Source organism: Lycium barbarum, chromosome 12, assembly GCF_019175385.1.
Source record: "Lycium barbarum isolate Lr01 chromosome 12, ASM1917538v2, whole genome shotgun sequence".
In the NCBI taxonomy this organism is placed as follows: domain Eukaryota; kingdom Viridiplantae; phylum Streptophyta; class Magnoliopsida; order Solanales; family Solanaceae; genus Lycium; species Lycium barbarum.
The window spans coordinates 100,462,027-100,480,260 of record NC_083348.1 but is presented as its reverse complement, the minus strand read 5'-3'; the positions used below and the strand labels follow the sequence as shown (position 1 = coordinate 100,480,260).

Here is an 18,234-nt window from a genome sequence, read left to right as displayed (position 1 = left end):
GCCATTTTTTCCTGTATATAACACAGATAAAGAGGAAAGTTGCGGTAGGTTGAGGAGCAATTTAAAATAAAACTAGTCTAATTCTGATAACACAACTGAATTAAGCGGAATTGGTACAGAGAATTCATGTAGCAGACCTAATTAATTCGGGATTGAGGCGTAGTTGATTTACTTATAGGTTTCTCTTGTGGTGGATCATCTGAAATCCTTTAGCCAGAAAAAAAAAATCCTAGTTTTCTTCGGTTCAATGCCCTAATGTCAACTTTGTTGGGATCGAAATAATCATGGCGTCATGCCGAAATTAATAATTGCAAACCTTGAATAATGATAAATCAGACAACAAAGAAAAATATACTATTAAAGATGCATAATACTGTGATATGATATGGTCAAGTGACCTACATATAAAAAACTAATATAAAAGAAAACATAAAAAGTAGAGAGAGAATAATCGACCCCTAAACAGGATTCTTTAATCATTACAGTGTGGATGTCATTGTGTTTTTTGAATGAGAAGAAAAGATCTTCTATTTATAGAAGTCCAAAAAACCTTTTATGATGTTCTGTTAAAGTGTCAAATATCCCAAGTTTCTGCTGCCCAACCTTCAATATTAATAATTCCAAGTATTGACCTTTTTTAGTTAAAAAAAAATGCCAAAAAGGAAATCTAATCCAAGAGAAATGCTCAGTTTTTGCTTATACTACAAGTTGTTAGGTGAGTTTCTGGGGTATTGATATAAATGATGGTTTAATAGATTAGGTCTGTTTGATGTTTAAGGGGAAGAAACTTGAGAGTGTCAATGGACATGATACATTTCTATGATATGTTAATAATTTTGACTAGACTTTTCTATGGTAGTTTTATTTTTTCTTGTGCAGCTTATATTTGTCTCATTTTGTCCGTGGTTTCCATCAGGAGAACGTGATCCACATGATAACGCATGCGGTTTCTACTGATTAGGCAACTTGATTGAAACTAATGAAATTTGATAGGTAGTGACTTTTTCTTCTTTAAAATCTAACGTCAACTTTTAACAATCAAACTTTTTATAGTTCATCGAAAAACTGTACGAGCATATTCTTGTTATCCTTTTCTGCTCTCCAGAAAAATTGGGCTGCAGTATATTTCTTTGGGTCATGAATCGTTCCATTTTCTAGTTCTTAGGTGCACGCTTGCCGATATAGGTTTCTTGTTGATTAACACGTTATATTATCAAAAGAAACAACAACTACTTCTATTGTGATGATCTGTTTCTGCATTGTAACAAGCTAACTTCTAGCTAGTATAATATTCTTTTTTTCTGATTCGGGGGTACTTGTTTTCAGATGTAGATTTCTTGGAGTTGATTGTGAAGTTGTTTTGTTTATCAGAGGAAAGCAGAAATTTCTTTCTAAGTTGGAGCTATTGATCCAGATGAATTGCTATTTATAATGTTGGAACTGTTGGTTATTTTCAGTCACATAAACTTCGCTCCCATTGGTGAAGTTCTGTTTTCTGCTATTTCAGATTTTTGCTGTGGACAAAAAGTAGGACCGATAACATTGGATATTCCAGTATTTAGAGAAACTACTCCACTCAATCACTCCAAAGAACCAGCAGTTTATTATGAAATTGAAGAAGAGTTATGTGCCTTGGATGGATTTTAACTCGAAATTCTACTTCCTCAGTTCCTCTGAATGTAAATGAAGCTTTGACGCTTGGCTGTTGAAATTTATTTCAGTTGATATTTACCTCAAAAGATCCTTGTCAGTTGTCATATGCATCAACCAGAAAGGTTCTCAATTGCCCTTTGTGCAAGGCTAGTTTCAATGCCATTACAAAGGTGGATGATGATTTCCCTATTTATAAAAAGATATACGCTCAAACTATTCCAAGAAAATCGTCAAGGAAGGGACATATATGTACTTTCATTGGCCAATCATCATGGTTCCCTTCTAATGTAAGCTGGATGTGCTTCATATTTTGCATTATAAAGTTCCACTCCTCACACTGTTTATAATGTAACGTAGTTAGTAGTAGAAGTACCTCTGATAATCAACTTTCGGATCGGAGAATCATCAAGTTTCCTTCTAATGAAGTTTACTGAGTGGATGTGCTTCGTATTTTGCATTCTAAAGTTCCTCTCCTCACACTGTTTGACATAGGGAGCAGTTAGTGGTAGAGTACCGCTGATAGCCAACTTTAGGCTATTGTCCTTGCATGGACATTTTACAGAAACCAAATTGGAGATAAGTATTTATAGCCAAAAGCTTTTATAACAGTTAATGTACATAGAGAGCAGTCCCATCCCGTTTCATTTCCCTTTTCCTTCCTGGTAAGGAGGCTGGATAGGGTATGGTGTAGGTCGGATGAGCAGGTTAAAGCATTTCATATAATATTGCAAAGGATATTCTCCCTGAATGCCAGAGTTCACACTTAAGAGTTCTGTGCCAAGTCATTTTCTATTTTAAGCCTAATTGCCTGTTTTAAGTGAACTGTCTCACGTAATAAGGAGAACAGGAGAAGTACATCTAATGTGCTCCTTGTGGATTGAGACTGGGTTGTATTGAATAGGAAAGCTGCTTTTCAAATTCACTCCCATATTCACCAGCAAAAGATTGAGGAAGATCATATAGTAATTTGCGTCTGTGTCTTATTTGTATTCATATGCTGTTCAGATGATTTCTCTCAATTATTAAAGTTTTCTTACTAGGAGCTTTTACACTTCCTAAGCACCCGTGATTTAGATATTGAGCTCTACATTTGATATTTTGGTTTTTGTAGCCATCGACAACACCAGTTTGTTGTCAATGTTACCTCGGGGAACCGCGAAATTACTGGTCAAATGTAATCTCTGCCAGACTCTCTGTGTTCATACCCCACTTGTGGGATTACACTGGGTATGTTGTTGTTGCACTCTCTGTGTTCATTCCTATTGCATTCGATTCAGGGGTATACAAATCCTTTACCATCCTAGCTGTGATTTGCATGCTTGGAGGACTATTGTATTGATCAGGTAATGTGGCTATTACCTTATTGTCATGTCTATCTTCATTTTTCTCCACAACAAATGCTCACCCTTGGGTCATGTAAAATAGGACTTATGGATGTGTTTATCAAGTAGTCCTTGGCAGGAGGCTATTAACAAGGGTAATGACTACAACAGATGGATCATATAGATATAGTTCCCAATTATTCTCACATTGTTTGGTAGTAATATAAAGCTGTGCGTAGGGATTTATTGTATTTTTTATCTCTAGGAAAATGGAAACTTATGTGTTATTAACTAGATTTTTTATTTTCTCAAAAGGCCCTTGAGTTGTTGAGCACTGAAATGTATCTGACCTAGAATTTCTCAGATTTTTGCTTAATCATAAGCTGTTCGGAAGATGGATAAAGATAACAAATTGCAATTTATTATTTATGTCAGCCAGTTGGAAAATGATTTGAGAAGCTAATAGAGATCATGGGAGAAAATTTTAATTAAAAAAGGGTGTCAACCTCCTAATAAAACACACACACACACCCCCCCCCCCCCCAAAAAAAAAGTTCTTCCCTGCTCTAGTATGGACGAGTAGAATACTCACAGTAAGGATAGTAGCTCAATTAGTTGGCTACATGAACTTTCACTTTGTTGGTGAGGGTTCGAATCCCCACATTGTAACCTCCTCCCCCATTTCCCCTTTCCCTATCCCTATGTAATAAAAAAATAATTTTAAAAAAAAAAAAATACTCACATAACGCTCCAGCATTTTATGCTTTTGACAGGTAAAAATTTTAAGACCATATTGCCCCAAAAAAATTGCATAATTTAACACCCGTCCCCTTCACTTTTCCATATCACAATACCAATTTCCTCGGTTATGTTTTAAAATTTATCCTCCAATCAAAATTCTACCATGAAAAGGCTGCGGCTTTTTGTCGATGGCCACCTTTACTTTAGGGAGATCTTTTATAAGTGTGTTCAGTTGCCAACAATAATTCCAATTTAAAAATAATACAATCTCTCAACTCGAGTCTATATTAAGAGGTCAAATACCTGGAATATAGTAATGACCATTACCATTCAATTCCAAGCAAGTTAGGGTTGATTGTATATACGCATCTTCATTCACATTCTTCAATTAAATTCAATTTCATGTTGACATTATACAAAATAGACAATAAAAAAAAATACTAGAAGTTCTATATATCTTCTACATGCCTGACATGTAGTAAAGTGGAAAATATATTACTCTATTACTTACAAATCATAGATCCAAAAATCAGAACTGGCTTGCAGTTGCAGATGACGATTGAATGTGAGACATGCATGTAGCTGTATTAAAACAGTAGAAAATGACATGACAAGTTGGGCAAATGCGTTCATCTAACCAAATTTCAGAACCACCCGGTAGGTTAATACGTTTGTCTACATTTGGGCTGTTGGCTTTTTCACTTTCTATGTTATGGTTTTATTATTTGAAAATGCATCTTTGTCAACTCCTTGAGAGAGAACAACAAATCGACTTTCAAACTAAAAAAGGTGATTTAAGACGAATACTTTTTTCCCGTCTTAGGATAACGGTGGTTGTATGGAGGTTTGCACGCTCCTCAATTATTTTATTAGGTACCTGTTACGTCATAACCACAAATACAAAGTAACTTTATTTGTAGTTTTCACCCATCTTATTGACCGCTAAATGATGTCTCAAACACTTATCTTTTCCTTTTACCCCGCAAATGTAATTGGTTACGTGGATAATGACGCTATTAGGACCAATGAGATTTAGTTTAGCTTTGTCTGGGACAAGAAAAAGATAGGAAGAACAAGACAAGCAGAAAATAACGATTTCTTCACGACAGTAAGCATATGCAGGCGGCCTCCTTGAAGGTGCCTTTTAAGTTAGTCATGAGACACAATTTTAGGAATATCCATTGCATCAAACCAAAAGCTTCGTATTGAAACAATTTTTTTTTTTAATGCTGAAAAGAGAAGCTTTAAATCATTTCCTATAACGACTAGTTGGCTAACTTAACTCTCATCGTCCAATTCAACAAATTCATAAGCAGCATGCATAAATTTCAGCAACATAGTGTCCAATTGTGAACGGCTGTTTGTCTAAACAATGTATACTGCTTAGCCCAAAGACAAAACTATGTATACTGCTTCTGAATATTTACCTAAGTTTATTAATTGTGGACTAGAATAAGCTGACCATTTCTGCTATTGAACAAAGAACCAATTTACCAATTATACTTGTGCTATTGAACAAAGAACCAATTTACCAATTATACTTGTGATACTGATTTAATCTCAACTAAGACCCTCAGAAACAATTGTGTTTAGTCAGTAAAATTTTCTTAGTAACTTAAATTATGACTTATATTCTTTATGATTGAGTAAAAATGGTGCTGTTCACTATTTGCTTTTTAGTATTCTTTTACATTGCTTGACACAAAGTGTAACAATTTTACACTTTTTAATTTATGGTGGATTACATCTTTAATAAAAAGAAACATATCTCATGCCAAGAGGGGAAAAAAATAAAAATATAAAACACAGATCCAGCAGCTGACACAGGGGATATGTCCAAACAGTATCCACATCACCATAGTGACATGTAAATTTGATCTCTCACTTTCTCTTCATTGCCGCTTTTGCCTAAAAAATTAGCTGTGCTGACTATCAAAAGTAGGCACAAAGCCAAACTTGCATGGCTTTTTTATTTGTGTTTTGTTTTTTATACTAGTTTTTTTCCTGACTTTTTGTGTCAATGACTCATTATTTGTCTTATTACATGCTAATCACATCTCAGTCTAGGCAATAGTTAAGCAATAAAGATACAACATACGATACTAGTAATTAATTCTTTCCGTTGTTTTGTTTTCACTTTTCTTGGATCGTCCGCACTAAACGATGTTAGTTACTCTATAGTGGATCCTACATAAGAGTGATAGTTGAGTAAATCTGGTAAGAAGTAGGGAAATCTACCAGAGATTCATATGCATTTATAAATTTTCCCTCTTACAATATTACAAAGGTTAAGATGGATTATCTTTTGATAAGTACAAAGATTGAGTCGGGAAGTTCATAGATTGAGATGTAATTCTATTACATTCAATAAATATAATCTCACTTACTATTAAGTATCAACATCCAATCAATCAATTACTTCTATCTCAAATTAGTTGACTACATGAATATTTCTTAACTGACAAACTTTCTAGTCAAAAAAAATCACCAGCAATTCAAATTCCAATAAATTCAAAAGAAAAAAAACACAAATGTTGACTCAACTTATGAGATGTAATTCTATTAGATTCAATAAATATAATCTCACTTACTATTAAGTATCAACATCCAATCAATCAATTACTTCTATCTTAAATTAGTTGTTGTTGACTACATGAATATTAGAAATCAATTCTTAACTGACAAACTTTGTAGTAAAAAAAAATCAACAGCAATTCAAATTCCAGTAAATTCAAAAGAAAAAAATACACAAATGTTGACTCAACTTATGTCTTTCTAAGAACTTTTATTAATTGAAACTAATGAAATATTCTCAAGTACATTAAATTTACCCAAAAAAGGGGGAAAGGGAAAAGGTTGTTACATTGGATATGTCATATATCAACTGATAAATCTCACTCTTCTCTAGTCTACCGGAAAATACCCCGTAAAGCAAAAGAATGTGAAAAAGTTAGTGGCTATAAATGCAACAAGATTCAGGCTAAACAGGCCACACAAATCAAATAGCCGAAACGTGCTCTGCCTAAATTTATAGAGAGAGACATTCTTTGAATATTCCTCCTAACTAATCTGTGAATTGTCACTATTTTCTAAACTTGACGTATAACATCTCTAATCAAAGATTTCGAGTTTGAGTTCCAACAAAATAAAGCAATTCTGAGTGCTTTTCCTTTTTAATAAAACTACTTCGCGTGAAATCATATAGTCGAATCATGAATTTCATAATACTAGATGCCTAAACAGGAAAAAAGAAATCAAACTATTAAGCTTGATTTTATGTGTGTGTGTGTGAAAGTAAGAAAAGATGAGAAGAGAATAGAGATTCCACTAAACTTCTGCATTGGTTTGATTTCTTATCAAAGTTGGGATGAAACTTGTCATTACAAGACATTAGGTACAAATACGATTAACAGTATACTAGAAAGTATAGCTTCTTGATTTGGGAGAATCAGCAATTTTAAGAGTCTGTTCAATGAGCTTACGAGCCTTCTTGCTCCTAATCTCCACTCTCATGCTTTCACTCTTCTCAATCTTGTCATATGATTCCTTCATTTTCAGGGACCTCCTCAATTTCGTCTTCAAATTCACCATTAATCTTTCAAACCCCATCATTTCTTCTTAACCAATACCCCTGCAAAACAAATAATCTTTAAGTATCAATCTCAGAAAGATTAAACACATAAAAAGACAAGAAAAAAAGAGAGAAGAAAGTATACCAAGAAAGTTGTAAAGCAAAAGCATAGAAGGGTGACTATTTCTTGTTGGAAAAGAGGACTAGTGCTAAAGGGAGATTTTGAGTGATGTTATTAAGCACTGAATATGAACAATAAGCTGCTTTTATAGTAGTGATAAAAAAGAATTTTTCTGATATCCTTAAATTTATAGAGTTCGATAAAACATATGAGGGGGGGAGGGGGGACGAGGGGGTGGGGGGAGGTTTGTGGTAATTTGTGTTTAGGTGGCGTTTGGAGGAAAGCCAAGTGAGGGAGATAATGTGAATGAATAACGGTTGGATATCATGCAATGAAGGCATTTTAATAGTTTTTAAAGTGAACCACGCATTTTCAGTTATATATGGAGTAAGAAAATGACGCTGACTCCTACTTTCAATGAATTCCATAACTTTTTTATTTCTTCAAAAAAATTTACTACATTTGGGATTACAGAAATTAGAAAAAGAAGAAAAGGAACACTGATAATTGAATTCACACTTATTTCGGTATCCCATAGGCTATAACATGGTGAAAAGGGAGAATGAGAAGTAGAAGGATGAGAAGTAGGCTATAATTGGTGGAAATTGAACTTACAATTGCAATGCATAGTGAATTTGCAAAGTTTTGATAATCTTGACCATTTATTTTTCTTCGGATGAGTAACTTTTTTTTTCCTTTCTTTGGCTAAACACTTTACTTGGATTGTTTTTTTGACCGGATTGGTTCGGATTATTTAAACACCAAACCAAACCAATTATGTCGGGTTTTTAAATTTATACACCAAACAAATCAAACCAATAAAATTCAGATTTTTTAACCTCGGGTTATTCGGTTTTCTTGGGTTATTCGGGTTTTTTTCGAAAGTCTTGATACAAAACATATAACTTTTACTTCAAATATTTCTTTAGTCCTAGTAAGATACAATCATACAACTATGTAATTAATGTGTTTCATAAGAAAATAACACAAAATGCAACAAGAGTGATGACATTGTATTAAAATATTCAATAAAAGATAATAAAATCGGTTAAAATAATTATTGCTAATTAATAAGCCATAAAGAAAATGACTATAATCTAAAATACTGAGTCATGCTAAAATAAGTATTAATTACATGACAAGGAAAAAAACTTAGTTATGTATTTTCACTCTCTAAACCAATTATGCAAAACTAGAGAATAGATATCCAACATTATTTTCATTCCTAGTGGTAAATTGAATTTCTTTTGTTAGTATAAGTATTGAGTTGGTTTTGGTTTGGACTTTATATGAGTTACTAACATCCTATAAAACTTATTCACATTTAAAATTCTAAGTTCAAGCTTGAATAATATGATAATAAATAAGAAACTACGAAAAAATTTAAGAAATATTTATAAATTACATTACAAATAAATATTTTTATGTATAAAATATTTTAAATATTGAATACATGTAATTTCGGGTTGGTTTGGTTCGGTTTGACTTTGTTTAGCTAAAACCAAACCAAACCAAACCAATTATGGTCGGGTTTTTTTGTTCAATACCAAATCAAGTCAAACCAAACCACTAATCGAGTTTTTTCTCGATTTGATTCGGTTTATCGGTTTGGTGCGGTGGGTTTGTCGGTTTGCTTTTGTACACCCTAGTGACAGCATTATAAAAAAGAATCGACCTATTATGGTGGGTTGACAACATTGAATGTCTAACTGATTTTGGCATTTTCCAAGAGTATCCTACTTTATGTTACTACAGAGGAGATTACTTAAGTTGCTCGTAATGGGAATTCATTTATGAATTTAATGTGGACTACTCAATTTTATCATCATTCTACTAGCACTCAAAAAACTTGGGATTCTGAATTGCCATGGGAGCTTGTGATTCCTTCTTAATATAATATAAAAGTACTTAACCAATTAAAATATAATAGGAGTATAAAATAATTTGTTCTATTAGACATGTTTTATAGCAAAATACAATTGTAAACTCTTGGAAGATAAAAATAAAACAAAACAAAATACACCCAAATTCTAGGCCAAACGCTGATAATACTTCGTGCTTTTGTTGTCCAACGGCCATTGTGACACGATTTGCGAGATTGAGGTGTCAATTTTAGGTCATGCTAACTAGAACATATTCTATTCGTCCAGACTTGGTTAGCTGGGATTGAATGTATATATTTATTGTGAGGTAATTTTGGCTATAAGTTAACCAATCTTTTTTCTTTCCCACTTCCGGTATCCACATTGAAGCCTGATGATCCGGATTCCGGTCATTGGCACGATTGTCCTTCAAAGGCATTGTTCTTTAATTTTTGCCCCTCAAATTGTTGGTCTTTAATTTTTGTCTTTCGCTTAATATCCCGAGATTCTGGATTCGAACCTGGCTCAGTAAAAAAAAAATGCACAAGGTAGAGATTTGTACCAAAATTAGGCCTATTCGGGCAAAAATTAAGACTTAAGGCAAGCTTTTACCCAAAATTAGACTTATTTGGGCAAATGTTAGGCCTTAAGGCAGAGGTTTGCGTTAAGACAAACTTTTGCTCAAACTCTGTCTTATAAGGTTCAAACTCAGTTTGAATCCAAAACTCTGCCTTGCGATTTTTTTTTTAATTTTTTGACTGAGCGGTGATTCGAACCCGAAACCCATAGTTTTAAGGCGAAGGGCAAAATTAAAGACCAACAATTTGAGGGACAAAAATTAAAGACCAGTGCCTTTGAAGGACATCCCGCCCAAAAAAATGTCAGGATTCCCGCCGTGTAGGACCCATTTATGGGGAGGCGTCCAGAAATGGGCTCCTTGCTAAGAATTTTATCATACTCAGGATTCGAACTTGAGACCTCTAATTAAGGAAGGACTAAGGAGCAGCTCCATCCATTGCAGCACATTCTTTCGCGGTAAGTTAACCCATTTGTCCCTTGAGGACATTCAATAAAATAAAACTAACCCCTCTAAAAGCGTGGATCAACTTGTAAGAAAATTTATCAGACACAAAAAATTTACATCCAAAACTCCCATTAAGAGAAAAACAGAAGCTCCGCCGTGTACAAAATAAATTTTGTAGCTGAGTACAGGCGTTTCTTTCCTCCCCACATGGCTAGAAGTAGATAAACAGGAATTAATCCTAACTCCCACATGATGAAAAAAAGTAAAAGGTCCCGAGATGAAAATGATCCAATTTGACCACTGTACATTGCTAACATGAGAAAATGGAATAATCTAGAATTTCGAGTAACTGGCCAAGCGACTTTCTGTTTTTTTTTTTCAAACAAAAAGTGAATACGAAGAAAAGAAAAATCAGAATGAAAAGCGTCCGAAGAGGGGGGGGGGGGGGGGGGGGGGGGCGCTTTGGTGGGCAAATGCTTACCCATAATGGGTGTTTACACCAAATCAAGCATGTTAATTTTAGTTTATAAAAATTGAAGTGAAAATACATATAATTTGACCATATTAAATGATAATGCGTATATGAGAGACACATATCTTGCTTCGTTTTAACTCATTCAAATATAGTCCAACATATCCATTTAATCCCCTTACCGTGGGGCTTTGGGGCTTGATTAGCATTAGGGATTGGTTAGCCTTAGGATTGCCTATACAGTTTCTGTTGAAATCTCTAGAATTTTTTTTTTTTTTTTTTTTTTTTGTTTTAGCGCTGGGAGGTATTATAGTCTTGACATTCAATGATAGAGTAGTGGAACTGCGTGTTATTTGTCTGTAAAATATGAGAACTTCTAGAAATACTACGCACATACTGTTGTTTTCTGAAATATTCGACTGCTATACATCAGCCTATCAGTCACCTTATCAAACTTTTTTCCTTGCATTTTGAGTTTTTGATTGTACTTACCCTCGTCATTCTCAACTTGGCTTTCTTAATAAAATGTGCTCTTCATTTTTTATTTTTATTTTACTTATTTTGATAGCGATAGGTGATTAGTTCTTGAACACCTTAAAAAAAAAAAAGAGTTGTAATACGGCACTAGAATTAATGAAAAGTACAGCTGAGATTCTATAAGACATGAAGAAAAATACAAAAGGAGAAAATAGAAAATCAGAAACAAGAGAAGGTGAAGGTACTTGTATATCATTGATGGAGGCAACTAGTTTCCTCCCCATAACTTTGGGTATGTCGAGTCCTTTTTCTCAACAATTGATTGATTGAGCAATTAACAGAGACATATATTCTGCAATAAGTGGACCAGAGCCCAGAAGCCTCTTTAATAAAACAAACCCCTTCATCATAGGCTGGGCTAACATATACCTATAAGTTCACGTGAATTATACATATAAGTTTACGTGAATCAAATAATTTATGCTCAGGTTTTATAAAATACATATTAAGAAATTCACTGAATATTCATAAATATTTAACTTTGAACCCAATTATTATTACTCCTATATATTAATTTGAGATTTATATAGAAATTCATAAACTTTAAATCCTAGATTTGTCTCTGCCCTTCATTTCTTTTCTGATTGTTCTGTCACTTATTCACCAATTATTTAAAGAGCTGTCATGGTGGAGAGAGCTCGCTATTGTCTCAGCTAAAATGTACTATTGCTTGTGGAGAAATGGAGTTGATTGCTTAGACACAAAGGATAAAAGACGGAAAAAGTATTAATTATATATTCTGCAATTTCAATAATTTTTATATTATCCTGTAATTATAATCAATCGAAACTAGTTAATACTTATTAAAACTTTTTTCTAGGTAATCAACATGGTTTTATATACTATAAAAAGCTAATGTAGACTGTAATTATCCTTAATAACCAAATAGTACTAAATTTGGAGTCCAAATAGTACTAAATTTGGATTCCAAATTTTGGACTTTAACTATGTAATATTTTTTACTCTTATCAGTATGTTTTACCAGTTCAGAACAGGTTACTTACTTTCATCAATTCATGTTTACAATAGAAAGTTTATCCATGTTTACAATAGAAAGTTGCAAATTGGATGTATGGTCCAAAACCATATGAATTGCAACCTTAGAATTGGGCTTGCTCAGAAGCAAGTCTTGATCCTTTATATGCTTTCTTGTGATAGAATGAAAATTTCTACATCATCATCCTTGACTTCACCGAACTTTCTCAAGAACAATGAACAAGAAAGGAGTAATGTAAAAGGGAAAGTGACGGTGAAACCTAAGATTAATCAAGAAACAATTTTATGTGTCTCAACAGACACGTGTACAAGATCAGAGCCACACACAACAGTTTTTGATGGATTTAATCTAGACCGTGGGATTGAAAATGAGCAGCTGTCAACCAGCTGTGATAAAGGCTTCTAGGAGGCATGTGCAATGCACATGATGGAATCAAATTTGTTAAGTTTGTTATTTAGACTAGCCAATAGAAATAGGACAAAAGGTATAGGATTAATATTTTTCTTATTCAGTATTTTTTCATTCTTTCCGAGGGTCTCTCGGAAACAGCCATCCTACCTTGGTAGGAGTAAGGTCTGCGTACATTATACCCTCCCCAGACCCCAAGATGTGGGATTTCACTGGGCTGTTGTTGTTGTTGTTGTAGTATTTTTTCATTCTTACTTGTATAAATACATGGTACCAGTACGTATGAAATACACAGCAAAAAATTCTAAAAAACATTTTCATTGCTTTTCTTTATGGTATCATAGCAGTGAATCACAAATCTCAAATTTGATACAGTTTCTTTTCTTCACCTATATCAAAATGGCCGATGAAAACAACAATTCTGGAACTTCAATTGGAACTGAGGCAGCACCAACATTGACTCCAACCATGCCTATTTTCTGCACTCTTCTGATTCCCCTGGATCCCTTGTGAACAATCTCTTTGATGGAAGAGGTTACCAAGGTTGGGAGAGATCAGTCCGAATAGCCTAGTGCTCATCTTTCACCAGATTCAACATCACCAGATCTGCATCCTTGGAGTAGATGCAATGATATGGTAACATCTTGGCTTCTTAATTCACTTTATAAAGATATTGCAGCCAGTGTAATATACACTCTAGAACTACTAAGGAACTCTGGACAAGCCTGGAACACAGGTTTAGCCAATCAAATGGGACAAAACTGTTTCACCTGCAAAAGGAATTAACAAGGTTGGTGCAGGGAACTAACAACATTGCAGGTTATTTCACACAACTTAAGAGGTTATGGGATGAACTTGACTCTTTGAACTCTAATGTCAAGTGCACTTGTGTGTGCAACTATGAAGGAAAAGAGAAACTGGAGTAGTCTTTGGAAGATGAAAGACTTATCCAATTTCAGATGGGGTTAAATGATATTTATGCACAGGCTAGGGGTAATATTCTAATACTTAACCCCTTACCCAATATCAATCATGCTTATTCACTAATCTTACAAGATGAAAATCAAAGGGAGACTTATATGAGCCCTCTTGTTCCCTCTGATTCAACATCCTTCATGGTAGTTAACTTTAATTAGTATAAGAATGGAAAACAAGTTCAGAAATTTCCAGGTTCTGGATTTGGATCAGGATCAAAACCAAATACTAAATATCCAAGGATGAACAATGCTCAACAACCCACAAGGTTCACAAAACAGAGCTAAAAATTCAAAAGCAATTTTTTTTAACCCTAATGTTTCTTGTGCTTATTGTGGAAAAGTAGGTCATGTCATGGATGATTGCTACAGGCTACATGGATTTCCTGATGATTTTCCGTTGACAAATGAAAAGACATATGCAAGCAATATCAAGGGAAATGCAGTTCTATTTGTTATACCCTATTTTAACCGGAGTCAAAATAGTTTACAACATCCGGGTAATTCCAGGGTTATTTAAAGTTAGGAGTCACCACCTAATTATTTATGGTGAATTAGGGCACCTAAGGTTAATTAAAGTAATTATCTAAAGTCGATTTTATTTTAAAGTCTACGAAACCAAATGCTTCTAGGTACGGGTTCAATTAATTTAAAGGGAAGGTATTAGGCATCCTTTAAATTCCATTAATAATGGTTAACCGACCGGACTTATATTTAATTAGGCTAAGTGTACATATAATATTATAGAAAAGAAAATAGCTAAAGTTATAAACTATAAGTAGAATCATTTGAGATTACACTTCAAAAACGATCGGTTATTCCATGTAGACCAAGGACAGCAGCCATTCTCTGAGTGAACTGGAAATCTTTACTATTTTTTCTTTAGCTGTATTTTAATAAGTCTTGGTCAGAAGAGTAATCCCTTAAATCATTAAGCCAGCATTTAACTGATAAAACATCCTAACCTACGTTTCGAATTAATTTTCGAGCGGAGAAGGCAGGACATTGCTTGCATAAGTTTTAAAACTGGAAATAGTAGGAGTCAAGCAAATACATGTTCAGTTTAAAGCAGGCCTAATCAAATACTTAACAATGTACATTAAAACTAACACGAGCATGCTAGACAAGCTGAATTTACTGCCATAGACACAAATTTCCCAAGATAGCATATCGCACAACTAACAGATCTAAACAAATCCAACCAAACTGACATGCGTAAACATTACTATTACCAGCAAACACCTTCGATTACACTAACATGCTAGCACACAACATTAGACAAGAACAAAAATTATACTAAATGAACACATGAATACATAATACCACAGGATAAGCTAAACTAACACACGAACACAAATTAATCTAAACACGCAAAATACTAAAAATAAAGAGAAGGAGAAAGGTTTACCGACCTCTTGTAGGTGCAGTGAACGGGGACGTCAGAGCCTCGAATCTAACTCCTCTCGTTACGAATGAATTTGAAACTCGATACAAATGAGTTCCGAAATCTCTGCCACAGCTAAAGTCCACTGAGACAGAGAGAGTAACTCTAGAAATTAAGGGTTCTTAAAGTTTTAAGAATGTGCAGGGAATGTATTTCATATGGTAATGCTCCAAGATGCTAAAAAAAACCCCGCTCCAAAATGAAGCATAGGATCTGCTATATATACCCGAATGCTGGGTTTTTGCTTCAAGAAACGATGTCGGACTGCAAATTGATTTAGAAAACTTTTGAATTTCGTTTTGAGATCCAAAAATCTGTACTTGAATCCCAATGAAAAAGAAAATGAAAATCAGAAAGAAGACAGAGACCCATGAAGAAGAAAACAAGGGTAACGTTAATTATTTGCCCGAAATGGGCGAACCCAAAACTGAATTCGACTAGGAAGATTAGGATTTTTATGTGGAATTGGAAGGGAGATGAAGACTGTGCGGCTGATTCCTTTCCTCTGTCGAAGGCAGAAAACTCAGGTAAAGCAAACATATAGACGTTTTGTATCGAAATGGTGTAGACAGGACCGCTTATGGCTAAAGAATGGTTAGGGTTTTACTCGAAATGGGAGAGAGAGAGAGAGAAGAGGAAAGGGGAGGCGTGAAGAGAGAGATGAGGCGTCTGTTTGTTGAAGAAAAATGCAGCTTTGTCCAAAAGAGAAAGAGATGAGAGAGGTGCGGCCTTGCTTCTGTTAGGTTTAGGTTGAACAAAATATGGAAGAGACGGGCCGGGTCGGGTAGATGTTGGGCTAGATCGGGTCAACAGATGGTGGGCTGGTCCGGGTAAGTGGGTAGGGCTGGTCGGGAGTTGGGCTAGTTATTAGGACATGGGCTGATTTGTTTTAAAGGGTAATGGGCTGGTCGGGTAAGTGGAGTAATGGTGAGCTGATTGGTTTTAATGGGTTTAAAGTGTGGGCTGGGTGAAATCCGAATTTGGCCCTTTTCCTCCTCTATTTAATTTGTTTTTTTTTTTGGCTTCTAATTTAATAACTAGTACAATATAGAATATAATAATTAGTGATTAATATGTAGAAAATAAAAGAAAGTATAATTAATTTGACGAGCACAAAATCCGAAAATAAAATGATGACGAGCCATTAAAAATTGTGATAAAGTAATGCTTGTAATGTTGATAGTGAAAATAATAAAAATGAAAGTAAAGATATTAATAGCAGTAGAAATAAAAATAATAGTGAAAATAAAGTGTTTAGCTCGTCAATAAATTTAGAAACTTCAGGAAATAAATTAAAATAAAGGAGGGACAAAATTGGGTGTCAACACTATTTGCAGAGGAACCAGAGAACAACAACTATATTAATTTTGATACTATCAATCAACATATGAAAAAGGAGCAGTTCAATCATTTTGTTCAGATGGTCAAGCAGATCAAGGCACCAAAGTCTTCACAAGCAAATACAAGATCTGAAATTAATGTTAATGCAGTTGCTGGTACCATTTCAAAATAGTTCGGAAAATATTTTCAGTTTTTAACTCCAGCACCCGGATCATCGGTAACTTTAAAAGTATAAAGCTACTTACCATTGTCCCAGCCACGTGCCCCTGACTTCTTGCACCCGTAGTGTGCAAAGAGCCACCTTTCTGGGACACACGGGCAGTCTTTGCCTGCTCAGACTTGGCGATAAACTCAGGAGTTCGTTATGCCTTAAGTTGCTCCCAGTGTCCGTCGGTTAGCCATCTTTATAGCCCTCGAAAACCAATCAGACAACCTTGCACTCCCCTTCCTCTCAAAGTTTGCGTCAACCCTATCATTGTCCATTAGATCCCATGTACACAACATCTGCAAATCAAATGGCTAATGTTAGATGATTTATATAAAGGTAAATTCAAGTTATGAAATGTATAATAAAATGCATACGTTAAACTCTCTAAACATAGTTTGTCGAGTATCATATGGGATTTCACCCCATGAAGTATAAAACCGATCACCATAAAGCCTCCGAACAACATCTAGTATGGCTTTGTGGTTTCGTGACCTGGATAGTACCTGCAGTTAAAAAATTTAACGCATATAAGATTAAGATGAAAAAAACTTTAGGAAAACTTAATAAAATATAATCTTACCAGCTCCCTCAGGCACGATGAAAACCCGACCGATCGAATTTATATCTCCCGGCTGTAGACCATGGTATCCCAATGCCAATGCAGGTACAGTTGCAGGTGCAGGAGGATGGGTCTGAGCCTAGCTAAGAGCTGGTGTACTGAATGGCTGTGACTCAGGCTCAAAGCTGCTATCTCTAAGGCGCAAATCTATATCTCCCAGTGTACCACCTGGAGAAGGAGAAGGAGACTGGCCAATGTGCTATACCCACAAATTATTGAAGTTATAGAAATATATTATAGTTTAAGAATTCTAAATTAAAATATGACTTAAGAATACACAATCCCAACCAATTCTAACTTTGACTTCTCAATAGCATTTCTAACTTTAATAATTTATGGATTCTAACTTTAATATAATTTTTAAAAGCACAACCCAACCAATTCTAACTTTGAATTCTCAATAACAATTCTAACTTTAATAACTTATGCATTCTAACTTTTAAGTCTAAAAATTGAAAAGTAAATCTAGTCAAATAAAGTCTATATTTTAGTTTATAGGTTATGGAGATATTATAACTTAAAAATTCTAACTTTGAAAAGCACAATCACAACCAATTCTAACTTTGAATTCTCAATAACAATTCTAACTTTAATAACTTATGGATTCTAACTTTAATATAACTTGAAAAAGCACAATCCCAACTAATTCTAACTAAGCTAACCACAAATACATTGACAATGAAATAAAAATAGCACAAACTCAAGCAAATATATATATATATATATATATATATATATATATATATATATATATATATATATATATATATATATAACTTTCACAAATTCAACATCAATAATTTAAGAAAGCACAATACCAACCAATTCTAATATAATTTTGAAAAGCACAATCCCAACCAATTCTAACTTTGAATTCTCATTAACAATTCTAACTTTAATAACTTATGGATTCTAACTTTAATTCTAAAAATCGAAAAGT

At 34.1% G+C, this 18,234-nt stretch overlaps 1 long non-coding RNA gene across 1 annotated transcript; it reads right to left on the bottom strand.

The window, feature by feature from the left end:
- Positions 1 to 13,008: 13,008 nt before the first annotated feature.
- Positions 13,009 to 15,861, bottom strand: LOC132623420 (uncharacterized). Its single transcript, XR_009576233.1, has 2 exons — positions 15,095 to 15,861; positions 13,009 to 13,478 (listed from the first exon to the last, which is right to left on the bottom strand). It is a non-coding gene; the product is annotated as an uncharacterized LOC132623420 (long non-coding RNA).
- Between the last annotated feature and the right edge of the window lie 2,373 nt (positions 15,862 to 18,234).